The sequence below is a fragment of the Chiloscyllium punctatum genome, chromosome 7 (genome assembly GCF_047496795.1).
Source record: "Chiloscyllium punctatum isolate Juve2018m chromosome 7, sChiPun1.3, whole genome shotgun sequence".
Taxonomy (NCBI): Eukaryota; Metazoa; Chordata; class Chondrichthyes; order Orectolobiformes; family Hemiscylliidae; genus Chiloscyllium; species Chiloscyllium punctatum.
Genome location: NC_092745.1, coordinates 22,386,281 through 22,392,284, shown reverse-complemented (window position 1 = coordinate 22,392,284; position 6,004 = coordinate 22,386,281).

The window sequence follows — 6,004 nt, the reverse complement described above, 5'->3', positions numbered from 1 at the left end:
CTCATTCTTCTAAATCCCAGTGAGTACAAGCACATTTGATCCAGTCTTTCCTCATTTGTCCGTCCTGCCCTCCATTGAATCAGTCTGGTGAACCTTCGCTGGGCTCCCTCAATAGCAAAAATGTCCTTCCTCAGACTCGGAGACCAAAACTGCACACAATACTCAAGGTGAGGCCTCACCAAGGCCCTGTTTAATTCTGCAAGACCTCCTTACTCCAACACACAAATCCTCTCACTGTGAAGGCCATCATGCCATTAGATTTCCTCACTGCCTGCTGCACCTGTATGCACCCTTTCAATGACACCCAGCTCTCAGTGCACCTCACCTTTTCCTAAACTTGCACCATTTATTCATAATCTGTTTACCACCAAAGTGGATCATCCCACATTTATCCACAATATGTTGCACTTGCCAAGTATATGTCCACTCAGTCAGCCTGTCCAAGTCACCCTGCAGCCTCTTAGCATCCTCCTCACAACATACATTGTCACCCAGCTTCATGTCATCTACAAATTTCTAGGGATTGCATTCAATTCCTTTGTCGATATCATTTATGTATATTGTGAACAGCTGGGGTCCCAGCACTGATCCCTGCGGTCACCCACTCATCACTGCCTGCCACTCTGAGAAGGACCCATTTATTCCAACTCTCTGCTTTTTATCTGGCAATGAGTTCTCTCTCCATTTCAATACATTATCTCCAATACCATGAGGTTTAATGTAACTCACTAATCTCTTGTATGGGACCTTGTCAAAAGCCTTTTTAAAGTTCAGACACACAACATCCACTGAATTCTGAGGGAGGGTCACACAATCCGAAACGCTAACGTTGATTGCTCTCCACAGATACTGCAAGACCGGCTGAACTTTTTCATCAATTTTTGTTTTTGATATCCACTAATTTAGCCTTGTCCACTCTCAACTGATCACATCCTCAAAACCTTCCAGAAGATGTATCAGGTTTGATTTCCCTTTAGTAAATCCATGCTGACTTGGACCAATCCTGTCACTGCTTTCCAAATGCTCGGTTATTGTATCTTTAATAACTGGCTCCAGCATTTTCCTCATGTATAATTCCTCATTTTCACTCTCCCTCCTTTTATTAAAAGTGGGGTCATATTGTATACTGTCCAATCCAATGGAACTCTGTCAGAGTCGACAGAATGCAGAAAATGATCACCAATGTGTCCACTATTTTGAAACCCACTTTCTTCAGGACTCTGAGTTGCAGAGCATCAGGCCCTGGGGACAGATTAAGTTTTGATAGCATCAGCTTCTCCAAGAACATTTCCTGACTAACAAGGATTACCTTCAGTTCCTCCTTCACACTTGACCCTCTATCCCCTTGTATTTCCTTTCAATTGGATGTGCATCCCTGGATATTTAGTTCCCGGCCCTGATCCCCTTGCAGCCATGTCCATGCACTACAGGCTCATTTCCCTTGTTTCATATACTCGATGCATCGAAGTACAACCCCCTCAGTCATGAATTGACTGTCTCCTTCTCACAGTTATCTCCGTTAGAATTCATAGAAACCCGACAGTGTGGAAGCAGGCTATTCAGCCCAGACTGTCCGTCCAAAACGTATCACACCCATCCTACAATTCCCATGGATAATCTTCCTAACCTATACTTCTTTGTGACAATGGGAGGAAACCCAAGTGGACACGGGGAGAATGTGTAAATCCCACACAGACAGTCAGTTGGAATTGAGTCTGTGTGTCCGGAGCTGTGAGACAGCAGTGCTAACCACTGATCCACCATTCCACCCTGCGAGGCATCAAGTTCACTTCCTGATCCTTACCATACTCTCTATCCAATTACTTGGTCTGGATGATTTAATAAAATGTCCTGAGCCCCTACCTTCTTTAATTAGTTTAAATTCCTCGGAAGCTTCATTGACCTTGGTTTGTGTGGTACCACTTTGCCAACATTATTTCGAATCGGTCATGCATTAAGAGACAAAGCCTTTACGTTTGGTCAGTAATTGAGCTTCCCTGCACTTTTAGGTTTCCTCAGTACAATATGACATTCGTAATATTCTGTCCTTTCATTTTATTTCCTGGTAACAATCAATCCCATCACTACCCAGGAATCCTCCCTTCTCCTTTAACTTTCATTGTCTCATTTTCCATCCAACTGTTCCAGTTCCTTTCTCTTTGAATCGTATTCAGGCTGATATTTTTCCCTGAACAAATATTTCTCAAAATGTTCATTCGCTCATTGTTACTTGCTGTGTACCATTTGGCTTGCACATTTCCTTCATTACAACAGGGACCACATTTCAAACAGGTCCCACACTGTCTGCAAATGTCTTTGGGACAGTATGAATCCTTCTATTCTTTGGATGAACTGGGAGTCTTTCAGATGTGAAAGATGCCGTTCCAATATTGCACAGTTCTCCTCCTGAACTACAGTTACTGCTTTGTCCCTCTCTTTTGTGAAAACAGACCGGAAGTTTTCATGAGGAACCATTGCTCCATCTCCCACCACCGCACAGAAGTTCCCATCCTGCTCTCGAACGGCCCTCATACATTCCTTATTTCTCTTGCTCTTTTTGTGACAATAAAACATCACTGGGATTTTCCGGACTTCATTTGGACACATTTCATCCTGTCAGCTCTTTGCTTTCCTCAGGTCCTGGTAAATTTCACCACTGCATTTTGTCTTTCAGCCCACTTTTACCCAATCCCTGCCCAGTTTAGTAAAATGGTTTGTTCCCAAATGAAAACTTTTACACTTGTTCCGTGGTTCTCCATTTCCATCCCTTCTCTCAATCTCACTGAGTTCTGATCACTGTCACTCAAATGCTCCCCCATTGTTAGCCCTTCCAGCTGCTCACATCCATTCCATAAATGAAGGTCCAAAACTGTCCCTTCTCTTTCACCATCACCTTCTCAGGGGCAATTGGGGATGGGCAATAAATGCTCACCCTGCCAGTGACACTCACATCCCAAGAAGCAATTTTAAAAGTCCCTGTCCTTTTATGGAGTTTGTTAGGTATTGGCTGAAAATTTTCAAATGGATTGTTTTGCCAGTGAATGTTCAGAGTTGAAATCCCTTTGAATGGCAGGGATTAAAATGGTTTCTCTTGTCTTTCAGGCCGTGAAAACTCTCAGCCCAAGCTGACCCTGCTGCCCCCCTCCCCGGAGCAGGTCAATGCCAAGGGCACTGCCACCCTGGTGTGCCTTGCCAATCACTTCTATCCCGATGAGCTGGAGGTGCAATGGGAGAAGGACGGTGTAGTCATTTCGGACGGGTTTCAGACCAGCAACTACCTGCGAGCTTCGGACAGCACCTACAGTGTCAGCTGCCTGCTGACCCTCTCTGGGTCTGACTGGGAGTCCAACGCTCGCTTCTCCTGTGCCCTCACCCACGTGACTCTCCCCTCTCCCCTCAGCAAGAGCATCAGGAGATCAGAATGTGTGTAGAGTGTGTGAGACAATCCACAGAGGAGACACAACTTTAAATAGAACAGGGCTGAGCTGGCAAGACAAAGGTCATTGTCAGCATTGAATTTCAACTCTCTTCCTGCTTGGGATTGGATCAGAGACACGTCTGAGGTTCAAGGGTTAAGGCAGGTCATTTGGATCATCAAAAACAAGCTTTACTCTGTATCAAACCCCATGCTAACCCTATTCTAGGAGTGTTCGATTGAACAGTAAAGACTCGTGATGCCAAGTAAAACCTCTCGAAGATGTTGAAGACTGTCAGCTGTACAAAACAATGTGAACCTCAGAAGTCTCTGGTTCAGTAAACCAGATTTTCTTCCTGCTCAGCCTTCAGTTCCAATTTAAGGTTCTGTCACTGTTTAAAGGGACAGGATTCTTATGTCATTGAGAAAATCTCCACAAGTGTTTTCCTCAAGATCCATTGTGGCTGTGAATTTGTGCCGCTTCCTCTGTCTTGGCTGTTAATTGTAGTCTGTTTTCTGTTAATGTCAGTCTGGAAAAGGGAATAAACATGAAGAAGATTCAGCCTCAGTCTCATGTGTGCTTTGGGAATGGCGAGAGTTGAAACCTCAGGAAAAGGTGTGTGAAGTGTTAACCTCCACCTTCAAGGTCTGGAACGAGAGGGGGGAATCGAGGGGGTAATGAGGTCCCTGGAGCAGGAGGGCAATTCTACAACTGTGTCCAGAAGGGGTACTTTCAGAAGGAATGCAGGGCCACAAGGAATTCTTTGCCAATAAATGGAGAAAAGAAGGAAGGCAGGAAAGGACACTGGGGGACACAATAATCTGATGGAAATTCCCTCACCCATCCCTTAGGCACAGCAAGATCCCAATCCAAGAAATTCAACTCAACTGTTTGTGAGCCAGTGCCATTGGGAACCCTCTATTTACGAATATGACCAGCAGGCTCTTGTTACTCAGAATAACAATTCTACAGGGTTTGAGAAATAAATATTCTATAAATTAGTCCTGGTTTTTCTTTCCTCTTCAAATGGGACAGAATTTTCCCGTGTGTCCATAGGGTCAGATTGAGAATGTTCAGTCCGGGGGCATCTGGGAGTCACGGCTGGGGACGACCATCAAAGATAAACCTTCTGCTGTCATATTCTGTATCCCCTGGGCCATCTCAATGAGGATCATCCAGGGCTCAGGGTGGATTCTAGAGCAGTTCATTGTCCTGACTGTTGTGCTCCTCAGTCCACATGTGGCTCCAGCAATCTCAGTCCATGGCTCTAGTATCAGTGGGAACCATGGGGTTGAAATCTTATCCAAACAGACCCTCACACAGCGGGGAGGCTGCTGGTGGCTCAGAAACCCCTAGGCTTCAGTACCAGAATCCATCGTGGCGCTTTCATTCAAACACAGGATTAGCACACTGACACCGCATTCAGAGGACAATCCTGAGATGGGAAAAGTTTGGTTCTTGATTTCAATGTGAGGAAATAGGGGCTTGGTGTGTAATGTCCAGTCTGAAACTGGTACTTTATAATGAAGAATAAAAACTGTTGTTAGAATAAAGTCAGGTGTTGATGGGAGTGATGAATATCTCTGTGATCTGTCTCCAGAATCCACAGATGGTACACATCCTTCTGTCAGACCCTGAAGGCTGAAATCAGCTCCTCGACATCCTAAATTTCTCTATCTTTCCCAGAAAAGGTGACGTCTTCTCTGCCTCTCTGGGACATGACATTTTAAAAAGGGCTGTGGGAAGGCAACAGTTGACTCTCAATGACAAAGCCAATGGATGGGTGTGGAGCTGGCACTGTGAAATGTTAGGGCACAGAGGATGACACCAGAAGCAATGCAATGTTGTTGCTCTCTCCTTTGCAATTACTAAACTGGTAATAATTACTTTTTGCTCACAATTTGCCCCCTTGTATTCGATCCACGTGCCGTTCAAACAGATTACAGATTACAGATTACATTACAGTGTGGAAACAGGCCCTTCGGCCCAACAAGTCCACACCGACCCGCCGAAGCGCAACCCACCCATACCCCTACATTTACCCCTTACCTAACACTACGGCCAATTTAGCATGGCCAATTCACCTGACCTGCACCTCTTTGGACTGTGGGAGGAAACCGGAGCACCCGGAGGAAACCCACGCAGACACGGGGAGAACGTGCAAACTCCACACAGTCAGTCGCCTGAGGCGGGAATTGAACCCGGGTCTCTGGCGCTGTGAGGCAGCAGAGCGAACCAATCATTGCATTGAAATGATTCAGGGTAAATATATCTGCAGTGAATGTATAAAACTACAGAAACTCCCATTCAGGGAGTTTGGAATGAAGCGGAATTGAAAAAGCAGTGATATATCAGGCAGTGCCGGAGATACCTGGAGACTTAGTTCCAGAAGGAAATTATAGGCCTCAGGACTGCACAGTTCAATTCCACATGTACTAAGGGGCAGGAGGGTATGACCCGTGAGGGAGGCAGATAGGGAGTTGGAGAATACTGTGGGTCAGGAAAACCCCTCACTCTTCTAAACTCCAGTGAGAACAAGGCCAGCCTTTCCAATCCTTCCTCATCACACAGCCCCCTCATTCCAGCGA